The sequence below is a fragment of the Microcaecilia unicolor genome, chromosome 8, assembly GCF_901765095.1.
Source record: "Microcaecilia unicolor chromosome 8, aMicUni1.1, whole genome shotgun sequence".
NCBI classification, from domain to species: Eukaryota; Metazoa; Chordata; class Amphibia; order Gymnophiona; family Siphonopidae; genus Microcaecilia; species Microcaecilia unicolor.
Genome location: NC_044038.1, coordinates 91,759,197 through 91,786,274, shown reverse-complemented (window position 1 = coordinate 91,786,274; position 27,078 = coordinate 91,759,197). Strand labels below are relative to the sequence as shown.

The following is a 27,078-nucleotide window of genomic DNA, read 5'->3' as shown; positions in this document are numbered from 1 at the left end:
TGAAGCTTCCAAAGCAGTATGGCAAACGGCAATGGGAATAACATGAACTTTCCTCACAGCGAACGATGGCCCCTTAACAAGGGCATAAACTCAAAAAAGGAGGGAATGAACTCATCCTCCTGGAGGGAATAAAATCGTCCTCCACTTTGTATAAACGGAGGGAATACTTGCATCCTCCTGGAGGGAATAAACTCATCCTCCCAAAACATGAACTGGAGGGAATGAACTCATCCTCCTATAACTGTAACAAGAATCCTGAAGACTGTTTTCCGACTCCCAAAGGAAGGAATATAACTTCAGGAAACAAGAACAGCACCTAAAATCAGAATCACTGCAATACAGACAATCATACAGGGAGGGCTCATGGCTTCATCTGCTATGACTAAAGGAAAGAAAATTATCATGGTAAGAACCTAATTTTCCCTTCCTTGTCATCAAGCAGATGAAGCCATTACGTATGGGATGTAACAAAGCAATCCCTAAACAGGGTGGGAACAAGCCACACCACGTGCTAGCACCTGTGCTCCAAAACGCGCATCCCTCCTGGCAGCCACATCCAGCCTGTAATGTCAGGCGAAAGAGAACTTAGAAGCCCATGTTGCAGCACTGCAAATCTCATGAAGAGATAGAGCTACAGTTTCCGCCCAGGAAGAGGAAATCGCTCTTGTGGAACGTGCCTTAAAGACTTCAGGCGGAGCCCGGCCAGACAGCAGATATGCTGAAAAGATAGCTTCTTTGAGCCAACAGGCAATAGTGGCTTTAGACGCTGAAGACCCTCTGCGAGGACCTGCAAACAGCACAAAAAGATGATCAGAGGTCCTGAAAGAATTTGTAATTCGCAGATACTGCAACAGAGTCCTGCGCACATCCAAAAGGTGCAACTGCCCAAATGAATCTGCAAACTCCTCCTCAACAAAGGAGGGAAGAAAAACAGGCTGGTTTAGGTTAAACGCTGAAACCACCTTAGGCATGAAGGAAGGCACGGTCCGAACCATGACCCCTGACTCTGAGAATTGCAAAAAAGGGTCTCTACAGGAAAGCGCCTGGAGCTCTGACACCCGTCTCGCCGAGGTAATGGCCACTAAAAAGATGGCCTTCAGTTTCAAATCTTTCTCTGAAGCATGCCGAAGCAGTTCAAAGGGAGCCCCCTGAAGGGCCTTCAATACTAACCCCAGGTTCCAAGCTGGACAAGGTGCCCGCACGGGAAGACGGAGCCGAAGCACCCTTCTAAGAAACCGTACCACATCTGGATGAGCAGCTAAAGACACGCCTTCAACCTTGCCACACAGGGAGGCCAATGCTGCCACTTACACCCGCAGGGAATTATAGGCCAAGCCTTTGTGTACACCATCCTGCAAAAAGTCCAGAATCAGCGAGACAGGAGCCCGCAACGGAGAAAGCGCTCTTGAAACACACCAGACTTCAAACTGGCGCCAAATCCTGGCATAAGCCACGGAAGTGGAGCGCTTACGGGCCTGCAGGAGAGTGGAAATTACCTTATTTGAGTAGCCTTTATCTCTCAATTGCGCCCTCTCAATCGCCATGCCATAAGACCAAAGAGGCAGGCATCCTCCATGGCCACCGGACCCTGTGACAACAGTTGCGGAACCAGAAGTAACGGAAAGGGAGCCTCCAACAGCATCTGTCGGAGGTCCGCATACCAAGGCCTCCTGGGCCAATCCGGGGCGATGAGCACCACTTCTCCTGGATGCAGCCGAATCCGCAGGAGCACTCGCCCTATCAAGGGCCACGGAGGGAAGCCATACAGCAAGCCCAGGGGCCAGGGTTGAGCCAAGGCATCCAACCCGGCAGAGTGAGGATCCCTCCGTCTGCTGAAGAAGCATGGGACTTTAGCATTGGAACTGGACGCCATAAGATCCATCACTGGCTTGCCCCATTTGGCACATATCTGCAGGAATACATCGTCTGCTAGTTCCCACTACGCTGGATCGATCTGATGCCTGCTTAGATAGTCGGCTTGCACGTTGCTCTGACCTGCAATGTGAGCTGCTGACAGGGACTGTAGATGCAGCTGGGCCCAGTGGCAAATTTGTTTAGCCTGCGCGGCTAGAGCTCTGCACTGAGTGCCGCCTTGTTGATTTATGTAGGCCACTGCTGTCGTGTTGTTCGACATCACTCGGATAGCCAATCCTTCCAGGGTCACTTGAAAGGCCAGAAGAACCAGAAACACTGCTTTCAACTCCAGGCGGTTGATAGACCACTCCGACTCGTCGGGCATCCACAGACCCTGGGCATGCTTCCCCTGGCAATGTCCACCCCAGCCCTTCAGGCTGGCATCTGTCACCACTAGGCACCAATCGGAGAGCGCCAGCGGCATTCCCCGCCGCAACATACTGTCCGAGAGCCACCACGCAATACTGAGGCAGGCCGCAGGGAGCCAAGAAAGTCTGCACTGATAATCCTGAGATACTAGAGACCATCGTTGAAGTAGAGAATACTGTAGAGGTCTCAGGTGCACTCTCGCCCATGGCACCACTTCCAAGGTGGCCATCATCAATCCCAACAGCTGGACAATGTCCCAAGCTCGCAGGCGGGGCATCCTCAGGAGCAGACAGACCTGATTCTGAAGCTTGCACCGCATTTGCTTGGGAAGAAACACATAGCCCGAGGCTGTGTCGAACCTGGCCCCCAAATATTCTAGAGATTGTGAGGGGGTCAGGTAACTTTTGGCCATATTGACGACCCAGCCCAGAGATTGAAGGACTGAAACCACTCTGGCTGTAGCTAGATGACTCTCTTTTTCTGAGTCTGCTCTGATGAGCCAGTCGTCTAGGTACGGGTGAACCCGGATACCCTCTCGCCTGAGAAAAGCATCTACTACCACCATTACCTTAGAGAACGTTCGGGGAGCTGTGGCGAGGCCAAAAGGCAAGGCCCGAAACTGGAAATGTTTTCCCAACACCGCAAACCGCAGAAACTTCTGGTGCGGGGGCCAAATAGGTATGTGCAAGTAAGCTTCTTTCAGGTCCAGAGACGTGAGAAACTCTCCTGGCTGTACCGCCGCAATGACGGAGCGCAGGGTTTCCATGTGAAAATGCCGCACTCTTAAGGACTTGTTTAGCTCTTTTAAGTCCAGGATCAGGCGAAAAGACTCGCCTTTTTCGTGGCACCACAAAGTAAATGGAGTAGCGACCTAGACCTTGTTCGGCGGGAGGTACCTGGGTCACAGCCCCTATCTGGCACAGACTGTGCAAAGTCTCCTCTACCGCCGCCCGTTTGGCGGCAGAACCGCATCGGGACTCCACAAACACGTCTCTCACTGGGGCATCGAATTCTATTCGGTATCCGTCTCTGATCAGGTCCAAGACCCACTGATCTGTGGAGATTTTGGCCCAACTCCTCGAAAAAGAGGGAAAGTCTTCCTCCAATGACAGGAAACGAGGTCGCCCCTGAACTCCAGGCCTTGAACCGGCAGCTGCGGAACGTTTGTCCGAGCGAAAGGAGTTTCTCTGCTGAAAGCGAGCACACGAAGTGAACCCAGCAGCACGCCCCGGGCGGTACCTTCTAGCTTCACGGAAGCGAGGTCTGTAAGAGGAGCGGACCGCCTGACCCTTAGAGGAAGGCTTCGGCCTATCTTCGGGCAAGCGCTGAGGTTTGGAATCCCCCAGGCCTTTAACAATGTTTTCCAGCTCCTCACCAAACAGGAGAAGGCCTTGAAAGGGCAACTTCACCAACCTTTGCTTAGAGGCCATGTCCACCGCCCAATGTCGTAGCCAAAGAGTGCGGCGAGCCGCCACTGCTACAGCCATTTGTTTAGCCGAAGCTCTGACCATATCATAAAGGGCGTCAGCCAAAAAGGACAAGGCGGACTCCATCCGCGGAGCCACTTCAGATAAGGTCTCCGCTCCATCATCGGGCTGTTCCACTGCCTGCTGTAACCAAGCCAGGCAGGCTCTAGCAGCATAACAACTGCATGTAGACGCCCGAAAAGTGAGACCTGCCAAATCAAAGGACCGCTTCAGAGCTGAATCAAGCCTGCGGTCTTGAATATCCTTCAGGGCAACACCTCCTTCAACAGGGAGGGTAGTTCTCTTTGTCACAGCCGTGACCAGGGCATCCCCTTTAGGCATTGCAAAGCGAGCCAAATGTTCCTCACTCAGAGGGTATAATTGCCCCATAGCCCTGGCAACCTTCAAAGGTCCCTCGGGGTCAACCCATTGAGCCGAAATAAGCTCTTGGATGGAGTCATGCAAAGGAAAGGCTCGAGCAGGCTTTCTGGTACTAGCCATCCTTGGATTAACAGAGGAGGCTGTGCCACTCCCAGGATCTTCAATCGAGAGGGCTTGTAAGGCATCTGAAATAAGCGCTGGCAGTTCCTCGCGGTGGAAAATCTTCACCGCAGACGGATCATCAAGATCCTGTAGCAATTCTACACCCGACTCTGGCTCCTCAGCCCAAGATGTTCTGCCAGACCCCTCAGAATCCTCACAGCCCGACCACGGGGGAGGGAAAGGGGGGTGCGCCACACTCAGAAGGGGAATTAGCCCTTCTGCGTTTATCAAGAGGATAAGAAACAGGCAAAGCCAACTCCAAAAGGCCAGGATCCACCGGGGGGGAGGGGGGGGGCAGGCAGAGGGTCCGAAGATCCCTGTGGAAGAGCTCTTTTAAGCATGTACGCCCTATGCAGCATTAAAACAAAATCAGGGGAGAAAACCGCTCCCTGAACGCCCGGATCCTGCCCAGGGCTATCAGCTCTATTATCAGCCTCACTCAGAGGACCCCCCCTGGAGTCAGGGCTCTCCGTCGCAACAGAGGCCGCGCCATGTGGAAAATCCAAAATGGCGTCCGCTGCCAGCTCAGAGCACAAAAGATTGCCGCTCGCCATGCTCGGGCCGGCTCTACCGTCTGTACAGCACGAATTACAGAGCCCCGCTGCTGATTTGCGCTTGCCACATTTAGAACAGCGTTTTACAGTCTCTGCAGCCATCGCCGAAAACGGAGGTAAAATTCAAAAATGGCGGTTTGCGTCAAAAACGTCCCGATCGCAGGCCCACCCCTGAGGAGTCAGAAAACACTCTTACCTCACTAGACCGAGTATCACAGCTCCGGTGCTGCAGAAGAATCTCAAGAAAAAACCTCTTTTCCAAGATCGCTGCACTGAAGCGCGACGCGACTTTAATTTTTAATTTTTTTTTTTAACGCTGTGAGGAAAGCAGAGGCAAAAGAAGTAAATAAAAACACTCTGAAGGCTCAGATAAGTGGGAAAGGCAGGGAAAGGCGAACCAATGTGCCTGCATCCACTGAGTGGGAAAGGACAGGGAAAAGCAAGCTAATATGTCCACATCCACGGGGGCATGGGTAAGGCAGGGAAAGGGCTGACCTATGTGCCTTCAAAGTGAAGCTGCTATAGCCTCTAACACCCCAGCTAACAATTGGCAAGCCAGGAGCCACCCCCAGGCAGATTTTTGATGGAGCTCGAAGAAGCTGCAGCCACCCTGCTTGGAGAGATAGAGAATACTGAAGAGGCAGTGGAGCTAGCTGGCCATGAGGCACTGTGAAAAGTTGAGTGCTCTCTATCTCCCCCTGCTGGTTGATGGACACAACCCATACATAATGGCTTCATCTGCTTGATGACAAGGAAACAAATGCTACAAAATAAATAATAAATAAAAAGGTATCTGATTGGTTTACCGGTACCTAACATCCATTATGGCGACTGACAAGGTGTGGCCACATTGGAATAAACAGATTTAGGCTACATGAGGTCATTTATGCTTCTTCCAAGTATATATGCACACAGAAACAGGACAATGGAAACAATGTGCAAACAGCTTAAAATCAATTATTGATTTCACAAAAGCAATTGTGATACCATGTAATCCTGTAAACTATAGCACAAAATGGAACACACAAAACTGTTTCTAAAACCACCAATGGCTCAATTTTCTGACCACCCCTTTCATTTTAAAGATGTGAGACTAAAATAAAGAAACCTGACAGATGTTAAGAGACCTCTCATTGGAGACTAGGATTGTGCAGATGGACGTGAAATAATGAAAGGGGGGAAAAACGATATTAAATACACAAATGAGGCATCAGTGCCCCTGAAACACCTTCCTAAAGGTAACACAGGTTAGTAAAGTCTCCAGGGATGGCCACTGCTTCAGTTATAAAGTCATGGAAGAACTGGCACTCACTATAAAACAATATTGAAAGGAAATTACACCAAAGCATATGAGTCACAATTTCCCACCTCTTTGGACAAGGCAAACAGACCGACTTCCTCTCCCTTTTCCAAACAGAGAAGGATGACAGCTGCCCCCATCCCAGGGAGTCAACATATTCATCCTCCTATTTACTCCTCTTCTAGCTCTATATTTTAATTATTATTTATTAAGATAATTAAAGTTTACAGGGTTCTGCTGCTACCTGAGATCCCTATGCACTGCTGTTGAACAGAATCCCTGACGTCTCTGTAAGAACACGATTCCCTTTAGGAATGTCCAAAGACAAGCTCTTGCAAAATAATGGCTTCATTTAAAATCATTCATGAAAGATACCAGCAACACGTTATTTCTGTTTAAGCACCAACAGAATTATATAAATCATTTAAAAAATATTCCTTCATTATTTATTTATAGCACTTATACCCCACACTATCCCAAACAAGTTTGGGTTCAGTGTGGCTTACATCAAGCATAGTACTATAATGATTAAACAAAGTAAGAGACAACAAGAGGTATATTCCAATACAACATTTTGTACCTATCCCATACCGGATTTGGCGAATGCCTTCACAGTATTATGTAAGCCACATTGAGCCTGCAAATATGTGGGAAAATGTGGGATACAAATGTAACAAATAATAATAATAATAATAACAACATCATAGCAGCAGAATGACTGTTGAAAATAAACTAGCTAAGAGAATTACAATGGTCAACAGTGGCAAGGAATTCTCTAAATAAAAACACTTTCAACAATTTACAAAATTTTAGGTAGTCAGAAAATTGACTTTGCTTAGTAGCTTGGTATGAGAAACTGGCATCATGAATTGATTTTTAACAGAAATTCTTACAGTTTGGAAAATGGAGAAGTAGATACTCTCTTGACGCAGGATAGGCATTGAGTGATGGTAATTACAGCAAGTGTTGCATATAATCAAGTAGAAGACCTAACAAAATTTGATAAGCAAGGGTGCACAGTAGTGACTCTTGCATTTATAGGAAGCCAATGTAACTTGATTAAGAAAGGGGCTGATTTGGTAAACTGAGGGGCTTTGCATACAAAGACAAGCTGCAGTGCTCTGGGCAGTTTGAAGTTTTTTGATAAGAGAGATTTTCAAACCTGAGTAAACAGCATTACAATAATCAAACTTGGACAACACTAAGGATTGTACTAAAGACTGAAATACTGAATTTGAAAAGAAAGGCCTCAGTATTTTTAATCTCCATAGAGAATTAAAGACACTAGAAACTACAACAGAAACCTGTGGTTCAAATGATAAATACTAATCGATAGTTATTCCCAGGACTTTCAAGGTGGAAGAAAAAGGGTAAGACACATTATCAATAGAGAAGTATTTGTTAGTCATTGGGTGAGCAGAATTAGTTATGATTAGGAACTTGGTTTTGTCTCTATTTAGCTTTAATTTAAAGGTAATAAAAAGAAATACAACAAAACATAGAAAAGAAAATAAGATGATAACTTTTTGATTGGACTAAATATACTTTTTGATTAGCTTTTGAAGGTAACCCTTCTTCTTCACATCAGAAATAAGCAAATGTTGATAAATAACACTATATATAAGTGAAACAGGGAGCTGGGTGGATGAGAGACAGGGAGATATGCATGGTAGGTAAGTGGGTGACAAAGCACTGTTTTTTTAACAATATTGAAGGGATACTGGTACACAAACTTTATGAAAGTTTAAGAACATAAGAATTGACATACTGCTTCAAGTAGGAAGTTCATCATGATTAGTATCCCGTTTCCAACAGTATATAAGAACATAACATAAAAACATAAGTACTACTACTACTACTTAACATTTCTAAAGCGCTACTAGGGTTACGCTGCGCTGTACAGTTTAACAAAGAAGGACAGTCCATGCTCAAAGGAGCTTACAATCTAAAGGACGAAAGGTCAAGTTGGGGCAGTCTAGATAACCTAAATGGAGGTATAAAGGTTTTGTGCCGAAGGCGACATTGAAGAGGTGGGCTTTGAGTAAGGATTTGAAGATGGGTAGGGAGGGGGCTTGGCGTATGGGCTCAGGGAGTTTATTCCAAGCATAGGGTGAGGTGAGGCGAGGCAGAAAGGGCGGAGTCTGGAGTTTGCGGTGGTGGAGAAGGGTACTGAGAGGAGGGATTTGACCTGTGAGTGGAGGTTTCGGGTAGGAACATAAGGGGAGATTAGGGTAGAGCAGTAATGAGTGGCTGCAGATCGAGTGCATTTGTAGGTAAGTAGGAGAAGCTTGAACTGTATGCGGTACCTGATTGGAAACCAGTGAAGTGACTTGAGGAGAGGGGTGATATGGGCATATCGGTCCTGACGGAAGATAAGACGTGCAGCAGAGTTCTGAACGGATTGAAGGGGGGATAGATGGCTAAGTGGGAGGCCAGTGAGGAGTAGGTTGCAGTAGTCAAGGCGAGAGGTAATGAGAGAGTGGACGAGTGTTCGGGTGGTGTGCTCAGAGAGGAAAGGGCGAATTTTGCTGATGTTTTAGAGAAAGAAGCGACAGGTCTTGGCTAACTGCAGGATATGCGCAGAGAAGGAGAGGGAGGAGTCGAAGATGACTCCAAGGTTGCGGGCAGATGAGATGGGGAGGATGAGAGTGTTATCAACTGAAATAGAGAGTGGAGGGAGAGGAGAAGTGGGTTTGGGTGGAAAGACAATAAGCTCGGTCTTAGCCATGTTCAGTTTCAGGTGGCGGTTGGACATCCAGGCAGCAATGTCAGATAAGCAGGACGATACTTTGGCCTGGGTTTCCGCAGTGATGTCTGGTGTGGAGAGATAAAGCTGGGTGTCGTCGGCATAAAGATGATATTGGAAACCATGAGATGAGATCAGCGAGCCCAACCTTGGCTGACTTCTAATATCCGCTACCTACGTTCCTGTACCCGCTCCGCCGAACGCCTCTGGCGGAAATCTCGGGCCCTTGCTGATTTCTTACACTTTAAGTTCATGCTGACCTGCTTCCAATCTGCTCTTTTACGTGCCAAACAGGATTATTATATCCAACTGACCAACTCTCTTGGCTCTAATCCTCGACTTCTCTTCACCACATTGAACTCTCTCCTCAAGGTGCCCCCTCCCCCAACTCCCCCTTCATTATCTCCTCAGACCCTTGCTGAATTCTTTCACAACAAGGTTCAAAAGATAAACCTTGCTTTCTCTACCTCACCAGCTCTCCCTCCACTAGTCCGTTCCCCTCTCTCTCCTTCCCCTCATTCCCTTTCCTCCTTTCCTGAAGTTACTATTGAGGAAACTACACTTCTCCTTTCTTCCTCAAAATGTACCACCTGTTCCTCTGATCCCATTCCCACCCACCTTCTTAATGCCATCTCTCCTACTCTTATTCCTTTCATCTGTCACATTCTCAACCTCTCACTTTCCACTGCGACTGTCCCTGCTTCCTTTAAACATGCTGTGGTCACACCTCTCCTTAAGAAGCCTTCACTTGACCCTACTTGTCCCTCTAATTACCGACCCATCTCCCTCCTTCCTTTTCTCTCCAAATTACTTGAGCGTGCTGTTCACCGCCGCTGCCTTGATTTTCTCTCCTCACATGCTATTCTTGACCCATTACAATCTGGTTTTCGCCCTCTCCACTCAACCGAAACTGCGCTTACTAAAGTCTCCAATGACCTATTACTGGCTAAATCCAGAGGTCAATATTCCATCCTCATTCTTCTTGATCTTTCCGCTGCTTTTGACACTGTCGATCACAGCATACTTCTCGATACCCTGTCCTCACTTGGATTCCAGGGCTCTGTCCTTTCCTGGTTCTCTTCCTACCTCTCCCTCCGCACCTTTAGTGTTCACTCTGGTGGATCCTCTTCTACTTCTATCCCTCTGCCTGTCGGCGTACCTCAGGGTTCTGTTCTTGGTCCCCTCCTCTTTTCTATCTACACTTCTTCCCTTGGTTCATTAATCTCATCCCATGGCTTTTCCTACCACCTCTATGCTGATGACTCCCAAATCTACCTTTCTACCCCTGATATCTCACCTTGCATCCAAACCAAAGTTTCAGCGTGCTTGTCTGACATTGCTGCCTGGATGTCTCAACGCCACCTGAAACTAAATATGACCAAAACCGAGTTTCTCATTTTCCCCCCCAAACCCACCTCCCCGCTCCCCCCGTTTTCTATTTCTGTTGATGGCTCTCTCATTCTCCCTGTCTCCTCCGCTCGAAACCTTGGGGTCATCTTTGACTCTTCTCTCTCCTTCTCTGCTCATATCCAGCAGACCGCCAAGACCTGTCGTTTCTTTCTTTACAACATCCGTAAAATCCGCCCCTTTCTTTCCGAGCACTCTACCAAAACCCTCATCCACACCCTTGTCACCTCTCGTTTAGACTACTGCAATCTGCTTCTTGCTGGCCTCCCACTTAGTCACCTCAAAACTCTGCTGCCCGTCTCATCTTCCGCCAGGGTCGCTTTACTCATACTACCCCTCTCCTCAAGACCCTTCACTGGCTCCCTATCCGTTTTCGCATCCTATTCAAACTTCTTCTACTAACCTATAAATGTATTCACTCTGCTGCTCCCCAGTATCTCTCCACACTCGTCCTTCCCTACACCCCTTCCCGTGCACTCCGCTCCATGGATAAATCCTTCTTATCTGTTCCCTTCTCCACTACTGCCAACTCCAGACTTCGCGCCTTCTATCTCGCTGCACCCTACGCCTGGAATAAACTTCCTGAGCCCCTACGTCTTGCCCCATCCTTGGCCACCTTTAAATCTAGACTGAAAACCCACCTCTTTAACATTGCTTTTGACTCGTAACCACTTGTAACCACTCGCCTCCACCTACCCTCCTCTCTTCCTTCCCGTTCACATTAATTGATTTGATTTGCTTACTTTATTTATTTTTTGTCTATTAGATTGTAAGCTCTCTGAGCAGGGACTGTCTTTCTTCTATGTTTGTACAGCGCTGCGTATGCCTTGTAGCGCTATAGAAATGCTAAATAGTAGTAGTAGTAGTAGTAGTAGATTGAAAAAAGAAGGGGTCCAAGGACAGATCCCTGAGGAACTCCAAGAGAGCGGGACGGGGGTGGAGGAAGACCCATGAGAATGTACTCTGAAGGTACGGTGGGAGAGATAAGAGGAGAACCAGGAGAGGACAGTGCCCTGGAATCCAAATGAGGACAGTGTGGCAAGAAGTAAGTTGTGATTGACAGTGTCAAAAGCAGCGGATAGGTCGAGGAGGATGAGGATGGAGTAATGACCTTTGGATTTGGCAAGGAACAGGTCATTACAGACTTTAGATAGTGCCGTTTCTGTCGAGTGTAGAGGGTGACAGCCGGATTGAAGCGGATCGAGGATGGCATGAGAGGAGAGAAAATCAAGGCAACGGCTGTGAACGGCGTGTTCAAGTATCTTGGAGAGGAAGGGCAGGAGGGAAATGGGGCGGTAGTTGGAGGGACAGGTAGGGTCTAGTGATGGTTTTTTGAGGAGTGGTGTGACTAAAGCATGCTTGAAGGTGTCAGGGACAGTTGCAGTGGAGAGAGAGAGGTTGAGGATATGACAGATGGGGGGGTGACAGTAGGAGAGATGGTGTTAAGTAAGTTGGTGGGGATGGGATCAGAAGAACAAGTGGTGCATTTCGAGGAGGAAAGGAGGTGGGCGGTTTCCTCCTCGGTGATATCAGGAAAAGAGGAGAAGGAGGCCCAGGTTGGTTGGTTGAGGGAGTGGGTTAAAGGGTGAAGAGGAGGAGGAGGCTTGGTGGTGAATTCAAGGTTGATCTTCTGCACCTTGTCTCGGAAGCAGTCAGCCAGTGATTGAGGAAAGAGTGGGGGGTGGGAGCGGAGGGCACTTTGAGGAGGGAGTTAAGGGTGGCGAAGAGACGACGAGGGTTAGAGCTGAGAGAATTAGTCAATTGGGTATAATAGTCCTGTTTGGCAAAGAATAGGGAGACCTGGAAAGAGGATAGCATGAATTTATAATGAATGAAATCGGTATGGGTGCGAGATTTCCTCCAGAGGCATTCAGTCGATTGGGCGCAGGAGCGAAGGTATCGGATGCAAGGGGTCAGCCAGGGCTGGGGATCAGTAAGCCTTATGGGACGGGAGATGGATGGTGCATGGGTGTCCAGGGCAGAGGAGAGAGTGGTATTGTAAGTGGAAACAGCTTTGTCGACAGACTCGGAGGACATGATGGAAGGGAGGAGATTAGAGATACTAGAGGATAATGTGACAGACTGAAGGTCAATCAAGCCCAGGATCCTGTTTCCAATAGTGGCCAATCCTGGTTACAGGTACCTGACAAGATCACAAAATAAAACAGATTTAATGCTGCTTATCCTACTACTACTCATCATTTCTATAGCGCTACTAGACATACGCAGCGCTTTACACTTGAATATGAAACGACAGTCCCTGCTCGACAGAGCTTACAATCTAATTTTTTTTTTGTTACATTTGTACCCTGTGCTTTCCCACTCATGGCAGGCTCAATGTGGCTTACATGGGGCAATGGAGGGGTTAAGTGACTTGCCCAGAGTCACAAGGAGCTGCCTGTGCCTGAAGCGGGAATCAAACTCAGTCCCTCAGTTCCCCAGGACCAAAGTCCACCACCCTAACACCTAGGCCACTCCTCCACTTCATTAGGACAGACAAACAGGACAAACAAGAGATAAGGGAATATTAAAGTGAGGATGATAAAATAAGGGTTCCGAACAAGTGAATAAGGGTTAGGAGTTAAAAGCAGCATCAAAAAGGTGGGTTTTTAGCTTAGATTTGAAGACAGCCAGAGATGGAGCTTGATGTACCGGCTCAGGAAGTCTATTCCAGGCATATGGTGCAACAAGATAAAAGGAACGGAGTCTGGAGTTAGCAGTGGAGGAGAAGGGTGCAGATGAGAGAGATTTACCCAGTGAACGGAGTTCCCGGGGAGGAATTTAGGGAGAGATGAGAGTGGAGAGGTACTGAGAAGCTGCAGAGTGAATGCACTTATAGGTCAATAAGAGGAGTTTGAACTGTATGCGGAAACGGATAGGAAGCCAGTGAAGTGGCTTGAGGAGAGGGCTAATATGAGCATAACGATACTGGCGGAATATTAGTCGTGCAGCAGAATTTTGAACAGATTGAAGAGGAGAGAGATGGCTAAGTGGGAGACCTGTGAGAAGCAAGTTGCAATAGTCTAAGCGAGAGGTGATAAGAGTGTGGATGAGGGTTCTGGTAGTGTGCTCAGAAAGGAAAGGGCGAATTTTGGTGATATTATAGAGAAAGAAACAACAGGTTTTAGCAGTCTGCTGAATATGTGCGGAGAAGGAGAGGGAGGAGTCGAAGATGACCCCAAAGTTACAAGCTGATGAGACAAAAAGGATGAGTGTGTTATCCACAGAAATAGAGAATGGGGGAGGAGGAGAGGTTGGTTTAGGGGGAAAGGTAAGAAGCTCAGTCTTGGTCATGTTTAGTTTCAGATGGCGCTGAGACATCCAGGCAGCAATGTCAGAGAGGCAGGCTGATACTTTGGCCTGGATTTCGGCTGAGATTTCTGGTGTGGAGAGGTAGATCTGGGAGTCATCAGAATAAAGATGATACTGAGAACCACGGGATGAGATCAGAGTACCAAGGGAAGAAGTATAGATGGAGAAAAGAAGAGGTCCCAGGACAGATCCCTCAGGTACACCAACTGACAGTGGGATACAAGTAGAGGAGGATCCACTAGAGTATACACTAAAGGTACACTGGGAAAGATAAGAAGAAAACCAGGAAAGAACAGAGCCCTGAAATCCAAGTGAGGACAGCGTATCAAGGAGTAGGCTGTGATCAACAGTGTCAAAAGCAGCAGATAGATCGAGAAGGCTAAGGATAGAATAGAGACCTTTGGATCTGGCCAGCAACAGATCATTGGAGACTTTACCAAGCGCTGTTTCAGGTAAATGAAGGGGACGAAAGCCAGATTGAAGTGGATCAAGAATAGCTTGAGATGAAAGAAAGTCAAGGCAACGGCGGTGAACAGCACGGAGATGGAGCAATAGTTGGAAGGACAGGTAGGGTCCAATGAAGGTTTTTTAAGGAGTGGTATGTCTACGGCATGTTTGAAGGCATCAGGAACAGTCGCAGTGGAAAGTGAAAGATTGAGGATATGAAAGATAAAAGGGATGACAGTAGGAGCGATAGTGTTAAATAGATGGGTGGGAATAGGATCAGAGGAACAGAACAGGTAGTTAGTTTCGAGGAGTAAAGAAGATGTGTAGTTTCCTCTTCAGTGATTTAAGAAAAGGAGTCAGGGGTTGGAGGGTTGAGAGAATGGACTAAGGGAAGGAGAGGTGGAAGTGACCTGGTTGAGAATTCAAGTTTAATCTTGTGAACCTTATCATGAAAGTACTCAGCCAGAGTCTGGGGGGAAGTGAAGGGGGAGTTGGAGGTGAAGGCAATTTGAGGAGAGAGATCAGTGTGGCAAAGAGACGTCGAGGGTTTGAGCCAAGAGAATTTGTCAACTGGATGTAATAGTCCTGTTTGGCAAGTAAAAGAGCAGACTGGAAGGAGGTCAGCAAGAATTTGAAATGTATGAAGTCAGCATGGGCACGGGAGTTTAGCCAAAGGCGTTTGGCAGAGCGGGCACAGGAACGTAGGTAGCCAATTCTAGAGGTCAGCCAAGGCTGGGGTTTGGTACATTTTACAGAACAGGGAATGGGAGGAGCGAGAGTATCCAGAGCAGAGGAGAGAATAGTATTACAGGAAGAGGCAGCCTCATTGACAGACTTGGATAACATAGTGGTGGAGAAGAGATTTGAAACACTGGAGGACAGAGTAGAAGGGTCAAAAGCCTGAAGATTTCTAAATGTATTGTTAAGATTGGACGGGACTGGGGAGGAGGGTGTTTAAGTGTGAAAGTTATTAGATGATGGTCAGAGAGGAGAAGAGTTGAGGCACAGAAACTGGAGAGTGAGCAGTTTGAGGAGAGGATAAGATCAAGACAGTGGCCATTCTGGTGAGTGGGGGCAGTGGAGCACAGTTGAAGATTGAAAGAGGATGTTAAAGCAAGAAACTGAGAAGCATAAAAGTCAGAGGGATTATTAGCATGACTTAAAATCCCCAAGAATGAGGGAGATGAAGGTTCAAGAAAGAAGGAAAGCCAGGCATCAAAGTCAGTGAGAAACGAAGAAAAGGACTTATCAGGGGGTCGATTAAATGACTACTACTCGGAGAGGCAGAGGAGCAAATAGACGGATGGAGCGGACTTCGAAGGAAGAAAAACAGTGAGACTGAGGTGGAAGAAGAGGTTGAAATCTACAAGAGGATGAAAGTAGTAGCCCGACACCACCTCCACGGCCAACCGGGCAAGGAGTATGGGAGAAAAGATAACCTCCATGGCATAGGGCCGCGACTGAAGCAGAGTCTTCAGGGTAAAGCCAAGTTTCAGTTAGGGCAAGCAGATGGAGAGTATGAGAGATAAAGAGGTCATGGATGTAGGAAAGTTTGTTACAGACAGAGCTGGCATTCCACAGAGCGCAAAAGAAAGGCAGGGAAGAAGGGGGGAGAAGAGGAACAGAAATTAGACTGGAGATATCACGGTGTGACCTGCACAAATAGGATGAGAGCTGATGTGGAGGACCAGGATTGGGATTAATGTCCCCCGCAGAGAGCAGGAGAAGGAGTAAGACAGTACGGAGAAGAGTAGAAGAGGTATGACGACAGAGACAAAAGCGAGATGTACTCAGATAGAAAGAAGATGGATGAATGGAAGGAAGGAAATGTTGAAGGTTGAGAGCTGAGAAAAAGGAAGAGGAAAAAAAAGAGATGGTCAGATGATGAATACAGACGGTGGACAATGTGTTCCTGCAGTGTACAGTGGTTTCAGATGGGCACCTAGAGCGGAGGCCCTGAGTGGATCAGAGTGAACCTGGGAGTCGCCCCAGAGAAGGTTGTAAAGAATATGCAGATGAGCTGCAAGTCCTCCACAGCACTTCAGGTGCTGTGAACTAAGCAGTGGATTTTCCCAAGTCCATCTCAATAATGGCTTATGGACTTTTCTTTTAGGAAATTATCCAAACCTTTATTTTTAAACCCTGCTATGCTAACTGCTTTTACCACATTCTCTCTAGAATATAATTACAAGTTGAGTGAAAAAATATTTTCTCCAATTTGCTGTAAATTTACTGTTTAATAGCTTCATTGCGTGTACCCTAGCCCTAGTATTTTTGTAAACAAGCGAATCACGTCCACTCATTATTTTATAGACCTATATCATATCTCCCCTCAGCCACCTCTTCTCCAAGCTGAAGAGCCCTAGCCACTTTAGCTTTTCCTCATAGGGAAGTCATCCCATCCCCTTTATCACTTTCGTTGCCCTTCTTTGTACCTTTTGTAATTCCACTATATCTTTTTTGAGATGTGGTGACCGGAATTGCACACATTATTTGAGGTGCAGTCGCACCATGGAGCGATATAAAGGCATTATAACATGTTCATTTTTGCTTTCAATTCCTTTCCTAATAACACCTAACATTCTATTTGCTTTTTTAGCCACCACTACACACTGAGTAAAGGGTTTCAAAGTATCATCAACAAAGAAACCTAGATCCTTTTCCTGGTCAGTGACTCCTAATGTGAAACTTTACATCACGTAACTATAATTCGGGTTCCTCTTTCTCACATGCATCTCTTTGCACTTGCTCTGCCATTTGGATGCCCAGTCTTGTAAGATTCTGTTGCAATTTTTTACAATACTCTTGCGATTTAACAACTTTGAATAACTGTGTCATCAGCAAATTTAATTACCTCACTAGTTATTCCCATCTCTTGATAATTTATAAATATGTTAAAAAGCAGAGGTCCCTGCACAGACCCCTGTCTACCCTTCTCCATTGAGAATACCGACCATTTAACCCTACTCTCTGTTTTCTATCTTTTAGTCAGTTTTTAATCCTCAATAGGGCATTACCAGTGACCAATCAAGTCACAAGTATCTGACAGGATCCCAAAATGTAGATAGATTTCATGCTGCCTACCTCCCAAGGATATAAAGTGGATTTCCTTACCACAAAATTCCATACATGTATGTAAAGCATGACTGCAGCACAAGGAGGTGAAGAACAGACTTGTAGCTGAACCTCATGCAGGCAGCATGTAAAAAATGAGTACAGTGCAGACAGCTGTAAAGTGGACTCAAAGACATTTTAAACACTGGAATGTAAAAGACTACAAAAGACCTAAGAGTAAATATGAAAGAGAACATGATAGAAGATATTTGTAAACAAATATGGTGGAATCCAACTACTTCTAGTCATTTTAAGAGTCATTTTATAATGGCTCACATTGAAGAAAAGTACACATGCACTTCTCACTCCATGAAGTCTGCAACATTTTCAAAATAAAAAAGTATTCTCAATTGAAAATTATTCCAGGAAACACACACACACATATATGCACAACTGTTAATTACACATTTTCTGCATAAATGTATATAGTTCCAAATAGCATCTTAAGTCCACCCCAGGAGCTCCTCCCCCCAAAGCAGATAAAAATATAGAAACATGACAACAGATAAGGGCTGTATGGCCCACCACTAACTTCTCCTTTTCCTAACAGATCCCATGCGTCTGTCCCTTGCCTTAGGTTCTGACACAGTCTTCGTCTCCATGACCTCCACCAAGAGGCCATTCCACGCATCCACCCGTGAAAGAATATTTCCTCTTAACTTCATCTTATGCCCTCTCATTCCAGAGGTTTCCTTCATTTGAAAGAAGCTCACCTCCTGTATATTAACGCCACCAAGATATTTGAACATCTCTATCATATCCCCTCTCTCCCGCCTCTCTTCCAGTGTATACATATGTTTTATGACCGAGACCGCTGACCAATTTTGTAGCCACCCTCTGGACTGACTCCATCCCGTTTATATCTTTCCGTAAGTGCGGTCTCCAGAATTGCACACAGTATTCTAAAATGGGGCCTCACTAGAGACTTGTACAAGGGCACTATCACCTCTTGTCTCCTGCTGGTCATCCCTCTCCTTATGTACCCGAGCATCCTTCTGGCTCTGAGCGTTGCCTTTTCTACCTGTTTGGCCACCTTAAGGTCATCAGACACAATCACCCCCAATTCCTGCTGTTGTGAAATGGCAGTAGCATGTAACCTGTAAACTTTTACCCGCATGTAGGCAGCTTTATAAAAGTCCATTTCTACAAATATAACATTATGGAGGTCCCTTTACTAAGCTGCACCAAAAATTGGCCTTAGTGCACCCTTATGCAGGTCTTTTCTGTGCTCTAAGGCCATTTTTACCACAACCATAAAAATGCATTTTTTCTATTTTCACCATTAGTGTGCAGCCATTTTAAACGACTGTGGGAGCACTAATCAACACCTATTTTGTAGGCAGTAAGGACTCCTGCATTATCCTTGCACTAACCAGTTAGCAAGAGGTAATGTAAATGCTCTGACAGGTTAGCGCAGGAATGTCCACTCTTCGACCCCGACATGCCCCTTCAAAAATACAAGAAATTTAACGTGCAGTTAGAGCACACACATTTAAACACTACTGTAAGACACTAGCACAACCCATGGTCATCCATTTTTTGCTGCATTAGGTGCACATCAGTGCCTAATGCAGCTTAGTAAAAGGACCCATATATCTTTCAAACTGGCTTTGAAAATTGACCTCAACTCCCAGAATCCAAATAACTGTGCAACACCTATGAAGAAGATAAAAGAATATGACAAAACCAAGTATCTTCTGACTTCTCACCTTGAGTATTGTGTTCAATTCTGGTCGCCATACTTCAAAAAAAGATATAGCGGAATTAGAAAAAGTTCAAAGAAGAGCAACCAAAATGATAAAGGGGATGGAACTCCTCCCATATAAGGAAAAGCTAAAAAGGTTTGGGCTGTTCAACTTGGAAAAGAGATGGCCGAGGAGGAATATGAATGAGGTCTATAAAATTCTGAGTGGTGTAGAACGGGTAGAAGTGAATCGATTTTTCACTCTTTCAAAAAGTACAAAGACCAGGGAACAGTCAACGAAATTACATAGAAATACTTTTAAACGAAACAGGAGAAAAACTTTTTTCACTCAAAGAATAGTTAAGCTCTGGAACTTGGTGCCGATGGATGTATCTCCGCAGTTAGCGTATCTGGGTTCTAAAAAAGCTTTGGACAAGTTCCTGAAGGAAAAGTCCATATTGAGCTGGACATGGGGGAAGTCACTGCTTGCCCCATGATTGGTTGTATGGAACGTTGCTGGAAGCAGGATACTGGGCTAGATGGACCCAGAATGGCTATTATGTTCTTATGACTTCCAAAAACAGAAATTGAAATAAATGATTTAAGTAGGAAATGTGAAATTTTTGACTTAAAAGTAAAAGTGAGCTGACCCCTCTTCAAGGTCTCTCCAAAAGCCATAAAAATTTTAAACCTGACCTCCCTTGTTCCCTAAAAAGAGAAGAACATTTTCTTCAAAAAAAAAAAAAGATTGCCCCCAGATTTAAAATTAATACCCTTGAGTATTTCCAAGGGCGCTTAATACCCTCGTGTATTTCCAAGGGCGAGTGGCATAGAGGCTTATTTTCAAAGCACTTAGCCTCCCAAAGTTCCATAGAAACCTATGGAACTTAGCCTCCCAAAGTGCTTTGAAAATATGCCTCATAGTGTCCAAGCCTGGGCGTGTGTTTCTGTGAGGACATTTTTCTGTTTAACTTACTTTTATTGGACTTAATAGCATTTTTTTTTTTGGGGGGGGGGGGGGGAGAAGGTACACAGTGCAGTGGCATATACCTCTACATTTTCCTATTACCTTCCCACCCACCTGGGTCTCTCCATTTCTTAAACTTAAAATGTCTCTCTCTCTCTTTGCTGGGCTGTGTGATCAGTATGTCACATTCCACCAGGCAAACACCTCAAGAAACACTTATTACTTATTTCTTTCCTCCTGACAGTGACAGACGTTTTCACAATGCTTAAAATTAAGGAGTAAGACTTCTCCCCTATCTCAAAGGTTACTATCATTATTGTTCTATTATTATCTTATGTTATATAGCACCTTTCTCAAACAAGATTTCAGCCCCAGTAAATGTCATTTCACTTCAAGATGATAGCAGCTTTTAATTTTCTCATTTACACCCGTCTGTCACTCTATTTCTGTCCATCCTCCTAGACGGACAGTGATTACCTTTCCCATCTTAAACCAATAACAACTGTGTGCTCCCTTTAAAACTATTTTTCTGAGTCTCTGTCTGCAACCTAATCCTGTCACTGCCTCCATGTCTCCACGAGCTGTCAGACACGGCAGCACTAGCTATTTCTCTGTGGATGACAGTAAGCATCACACTCCACCCCACCGGGGTTCTAGTTGCTCTCGGTCACTCACCTCCTGCTCACCGCCGCACACTTCCCTGAGCCGCCGCAGACGCCGGCTGAAGCCGAGGAGCTGTAGCAGGGCCGGGTCCGGAGCTAGGCCCAACGCCGACGCCTCTCCCCCAGCTCCTCCTCCAGCCCTGAGAGGTACCCGAGACCTCTCCGCTCTGCTTCCACTCCCGCTCCCGCCGCCACACCGGCTCCGCCCGCCCCACGGCCGACCAGGGAATCGACCCCGCGCTACGCCTGCTGCAGCCGCCGCCCCGGCCGCCGAGGCCGAGGCAGAGGCCGCAGCTGCCGCCATCTTTAATCACTAAGATAAAACTACAATAACAATCTTCACACAGCGCCACAGGGGAAGGAGTACAAGCACCTCCCAGGACCGCCGGCCCGGGGCTCCACGGGAATCGTAGTCTGCTGTCTGGACATGCGCCGTTCTAAATGCACGTCAGGAGAAGTTTCAAAACTACAACTCCTAGAGGACGCTGCAGAGAGACAGGTTTGTCGCACGTTGCCTTATGGAAGATGTAGTCTTTTCTGTAGGGTTTTTTTTTTACGACAAATCCTTTGACATAGCACCAAGGCCTTCCTTGCATAGCACCTACTACGACGTTTTGAGGACTACGTACGTTCGTGGCCGCAGAGTTGATAATGGCTGTTCCAGCAAGGGATTATGGGAAGTTGAGTGCGTGAAGCGAGATTGGCCGAAAAAGCAGAGAGGCATGCTGCGCAAGTGTAGTTTACAACGCCAAGAATACCGCCTTTTTCTGTCCATTATAAAAGGCAAGTTGCTTGCAGTCGCCACTGCCAGTCGCTGTCAGATAGGAAGAGGTACTGATCGGTTTTGCTGGGTTTCGGATAATTCTTAGTAGTGATTATTTGGTTTAAGAATGTAAAAGTTATCAACAATCAGAAGAAAGAATTTTTAATTCCAATAATTATTGTTCTTTGATATTTACGATATTAATTATTTCTGCTTTCAAAAATTATGCATCTACTGCAAAATTTAGCCACATAGAATTCAGAGCTTCCAAGTTACCCAATTCCAGGAAGGAAATTGTGGGTCAGTCCTGGCTTACTGATAGCCTTGTCCTGTTGCCCTGTGGAATCTCAGCAGTAATTTCAGTACCAAATTGCTTTGGGTGGACGTTTAAAACCAGGACTAATGTATTTACATCCCAAACTTAACTATAATTTTTTTTAATAGGGAAGTCCTCCAGGGCATAACAAGTTTTGAGATGTTAAGGTGGTATATTTTTCACCCATTAAGAAAAGCACTGATTGAAATAGCTGGTTTATAAGAAAAATAAGTATGTCTTGTATGCAAAGCTTGCTGATTTGTGAAATTTAATAGTGTTTCAATAATGTGTTTTACATGAATTTTTGTAAATTAAAAATGGGACTTCCAGCTTCAAGTGCTGGATTGGGCGCTATAGAAATGATTTGTAGTAGTAGTAGTTTTGTTCTTAATAATATTCACAGCCCTTGAGGGGATGTAGTCCATGTTATTGAACAATAGCAACAGCAAGTGCTTCTGGAAAAGGGCCTTAGCACCTGCTCCCCCACTTCCCCCAAGTTCAGTCATGGCAGTAGTGAAAGGAGAAATTTCTGAGGACAGGGAGTAGTAGCAATTCCATCCCCAAACACTCCATTTGGAGCAGTTGCATCAGCAGAGCAGGTGCCAAAAAGAACGGTAACAGCTGCCCAGAGAAAACTCTTGTCCCCTAGCAATAATGGCAGGGGCACTTTGTACATCTTCTTGAGCCTCGTTGGGCCAGTGTCAAGGGATGAGCATGTAGGTTCCCCTACATTTTGAGGCAAATGCCGTGATATATGGCTCGAGGACACTGGATTTGGGAGAAGCTCCGCTCGTTTTGAGAGGAGGGCAGGATAGCATGCTAGATTGTTTAAGGGTGGGGGAAGTAAGGAATGGGAAGTCAGGCCAGCTTAGGGCAGAGGAGGGACAGGGAAAAGAGCCTACTGAGAGTTAGGTGACTCTTAATGTGGAATCTTGCATCATGTATCTTGCATCATGTAGCTATAATTTGGGTTCCTGTTCCCTACATTATCTTTTTGCAAGTGCTCACATTAAATTTTATCTGCCATTTGGATGCCCAGTCTTCCAATCTCATAAAGTTCTCTTGTGATTTAATAACTTTTGAATAATAATAATCTGTCATCGGCAAATTTGATCACTCTGGGCAAGTCACTTAACCCTCCATTGCCCCAGGTACAAATAAGTACCTGTATACAATATGTAAGCCGCATTGAGCCTGCCATGAGTGGGAAAGTGCGGGGTACAAATGTAACAACAACAACAACCTTACTCCTTCCTGTTTCCAGTTCATTAATAAATGTTAAAAAGCAGCAGACCTAGCACACATCCTGGGGAACCCCATTATTTAACCTTGTCCATTGAGTCAAGGTTAACTAGTTCTTAATCCACAAAAGGATGCTGCATTCTATACCATGGCTTTTTAATTTCATCAGTAGTCATTCTCGAGGTAACCAGGCCTGGCCAAAAAGTCTTCCTTCTAGAATGGATAACTTGGCTGCTCTGTAAAGCAGTGTGATATTTGTAGTATTTCTGTCCATTTAAATCATTGATGGAGGTCCTATGATGCACCAAAATGGGGTTGTAAAAAATCCAGAACTGGTGGCTTGTTAGTTTTGAAAGTGTGGGATGGAAGAGAGAAAATTTACATCCTCTTTCTTCACCCCTTTTACCAAACCATGCCAATCTGAGAGGAGTTGTTAGTTAACACCCCCCCCCCCCCTGCCATTCTGACCACCCTCTACTTGTCAGAAATGTAGTTTGCTATCTCCCCCCAAACCAAACGGGCAAACTACATTTCTGGCAAGTATGGCAAAGCTAAGTGCGGGGTCAAAGCAATACATTGTGGTAGGCTTTGCACACAATTTTGTGAGTAAAGGTAACTCTCTATACGCAAGTACCAAGTCGCAAATGACTTTATTTTTTTATTTTACAGCACTTATCCCACAATTTCCCACCGCTGGCATGCTCAATGTGGCTTACAACATTTAAATAACAAATAGGCGAGTACAATAAATGGAAAGGTATAAGTGGGGTGGAGAGGTAAGGATAAAGGAATGGGTCAGTCCATAAGAGCAGTGTCCTGAGGTCAGTGAGGCTGGACCGGATCTTTAGGGTATGCTTGCCCAAATAAGCAGGTCTTAAGTGACTTCCTAAAAGTCAGATGATCCTGAACCGTTTTCACTGATTTAGGTAGTGCATTCCACAAGTGAGTACTGACGTAGGAAAAGGTGGAAGCATACATGGTTTTATACCGAGTCTAGAACACGCAAGGTAATGGAGGTTTAAGTAAGAATGGGCAGTTCTGAGCGAGTTTCTGGGTGGTAGGAGGACAAGGGCATCCATGTACGCTGGGGCTGCTCCATGGAGAATCTTGTGGACTAGGGTACAGATTTTAAAAGTTATACGCTCCTGTACGGGAAGCCAGTGTAATTTCTCTCAAAGTGGTCTGGAACTGGTGAACTTTGACACTCCATAGATGAGTCGAGCTGCTGTGTTTTGGATGGTTTGTAGCTTCTTTAGGAGTACGCCTATGCAGTGTGGGGGAGTTAAGCCAGCATTGATTCAAGCTAAGTAGAACATAGACTATGCTATTGCTTCTAATGTGTTTTGATTCAGTTATCCTAAAGATTCAATGTTTATGACTTTGGGAGCTTTAAATTTGTAATTCATAGAAACAGGAAGTATACCCTATGAAAGAGATTAAGTCACAAACACAAAGTCCTTCTTAAGACAACAGTGTTTTGTTGGCTAGACCCTGGCGGGAGCCTTGGTTTCTGAGGGTATTCCTGTTATCTTGTAATTGAAACATCACCTGTGTGATTGTGTTAGGCTGTTTTTCAGTGTGCATAGTATTTGATTACCTACCTTTGGAATTACAGCCTATACTGAATTTTGTATGTGAGTAGCATATTCCCATGAGTGTCAGGGAAGAATCCGTTGCCTAGCATGAAGTTCAGTTGCTGTGTCAGATCAGCAACGAAGCAAGCAGGTGCACTTTTAAGTAAATAGTTTGGGCAGGTTTCCAAGTAGCAAAACTTACTGGAAAATCTGCGGATCTCCTGCGTGATGGAATTGAAGGTAAGTGTAGAAAAGCGCAAAAATGTTCTATCTACTAGGCACCCTTCTGGATCCAGAGCTAGGTTATCGATGAACTGTTCTATTCCGGAACAGCGCTGTGGTAGTGATCTCCAGAGACTAAGTATTTTATCTTTAAAGAATGTGGCAAGCTGACCAACAGATGGGATGACAGTTGATGAGGAGGTGAGCGCTGTGGAATCCAGTAGTTTGTTGACGTAGAAGTAAAGTGCTCTGATGTCCTTGTAATCAGGCCCTATTTTTTGTTTTATAGTACAATGTTTTAGCTTTTCTGATTACATATTTATATGCTCGCTGAGAGTTCTTCTAGGCAGAGAGGTTAGGGTCATCTTTCTGCTTTCTCCAAGCTCTTTCACACCTCCTTGAAATGACTTTGAGCTCCTTGAGGTCCTCAGTAAAACACGGTGGCACCTTTTGCCGCCTAGACGTGCGCGTTTGAATTGGTGCCATTGCGTCCAACACACCCCTGCAGGTTGCATCCCAGCGTAAAAAGACCAATCCGTATCGTAGATTAGTGGCCAAAATTCTTATGGGGGCTCCGCTTGCATGATGGTTTCTTGGCACACTATTATCAGGGTGGTTTGCCATTGCCTTCTCCAGTGATCTTTACTTCCCCTGCCCCCTGTCAGGTTCTCAGGTTCAGAGCCCGCGGGGCCGGGCTCTGGAGCAAACGTGAGCCCTTGGGTTGCTGCCGAGGAGCGACAGCAGCAGGCAAAACCCACCAACCAACACTGGGCAAGCACACCGGCAGGGACTGCAGGCACTGCCCAGCGAACCGGAACACATGGACTGGAATCCCCTGGACTGGAGGACACAGGACTGGAACCCCCCCGGACTGGAACACTGGACTGGAGCGCACCAGATTGGAACACACACCGCACCGGAACACACTGGACTGGAGCACACTGGACTGGTCCGCACAGCTTCACCTGCGCTTAGCTACTAAGCCCCCCAGGAGTTGAGCTCCTGGGTTCGAGTAGCCGGCAGGACTTACTGGATACTGGATGACACAGGGACCAAGACTGGAAACAGAAGTGCTCCTAAACCTAAACTGATCTACGTGCTCCCAAGCCCTAAACCAGCAGGAGTGTTCCTAACAGTAAACTGACAAAAGGACTTCCTAAGCCCTATACTAAACAGGAGCTCCTAAGCTCTGCTCAAGAAAGGGACTTCCTAAGCCCTAAACTAACAGAGCAGGGAACTAAACACAAAGCTAACACAGGTGCTACTAAGCACCAAGCTACAAGCAGAGCTCTACACTAGCAAACTAGATACAAAACTAACAAGGTGCTACCTAAGCACTACTCTAGCAAGCAACCAGAAGAGCTCCTAGCACTAAAAGGGAAGACAGGGGAGCCACAAGGAAAAAGCAGTGAAGCTAACACATAAGCCAAAAGTGCTTCTAAAGCACCAAACACCAACAGCAAAGACTGCAATGCTCCCAATAGCACAAACACCAGAAGTACTTCTAACAGCAAACTCTGCAGTGTTCCTAACAACACCAAACCCTGAAGTACTTCTATCAACAACAGAGCTTCCAAAGCCCTACACACAGCAATGCTTCCAAAACCAAGAGGGAAAAGCAGGAAAGCTAAACACACAGTCACCAGTGCACACTGCACTAACACTAACCTGGACCTTAGCAAAAGCAAGCAGGGAAACTAGACACAAAGTCAGAAGTGCACACTGCACCACCCTACCTAAAGCAAACACCACCATTGCAAAGGCTCTGAAGGAAACAACACCACTTCCTTATCAAGGCCCTCCCTGATGATGTCACACTCCCTAGCCCCAGGCAACAGCACACTTGTCAGGTTCTCAGGTTCAGAGCCCGCGGGGCCGGGCTCTGGAGCAAACTGAGCCCTTGGGCTGCTGCCGAGGAGCGACAGCAGCAGGCAAAACCCACCAACCAACACTGGGCAAGCACACCGGCAGGGACTGCAGGCACTGCCCAGCGAACCGGAACACATGGACTGGAATCCCCCGGACTGGAGGACACAAGACTAGAACACACACCGGACCGGAACACACTGGACTGGAGCGCACCAGACTGGAACACACCGGACCGGAACACACTGGACTGGAGCACACTGGACTGGTCCGTACAGCTTCACCTGCACTTAGCTACTAAGCCCCCCAGAAGTTGAGCTCCTGGGTTCGAGTAGCCGGCAGGACTTACTGGATACCGGATGACACAGGGACCAGGACTGGAAACAGAAGTACTCCTAAACCTAAACTGATCTACGTGCTCCCAAGTCCTAAACCAGCAGGAGTGTTCCTAACAGTAAACTGACAAAAGGACTTCCTAAGCCCTATACTAAACAGGAGCCCCTAAGCCCTGCTCAAGAAAGGGACTTCCTAAGCCCTAAACTAACAGAGCAGGGAACTAAACACAAAGCTAACACAGGTGCTACTAAGCACCAAGCTACAAGCAGAGCTC

At 46.2% G+C, this 27,078-nt stretch overlaps 1 protein-coding gene across 1 annotated transcript in view; it reads right to left on the bottom strand.

Annotated features, from left to right (window-relative positions):
* Positions 1 to 20,773, bottom strand: part of KMT2B (lysine methyltransferase 2B) — an 880,409-nt gene extending 859,636 nt beyond the window's left edge. Inside the window, 1 exon segment of the mRNA XM_030212457.1 lies at positions 20,499 to 20,773. The gene's annotated coding sequence lies outside the window, so the exon portion shown is untranslated.
* Between the last annotated feature and the right edge of the window lie 6,305 nt (positions 20,774 to 27,078).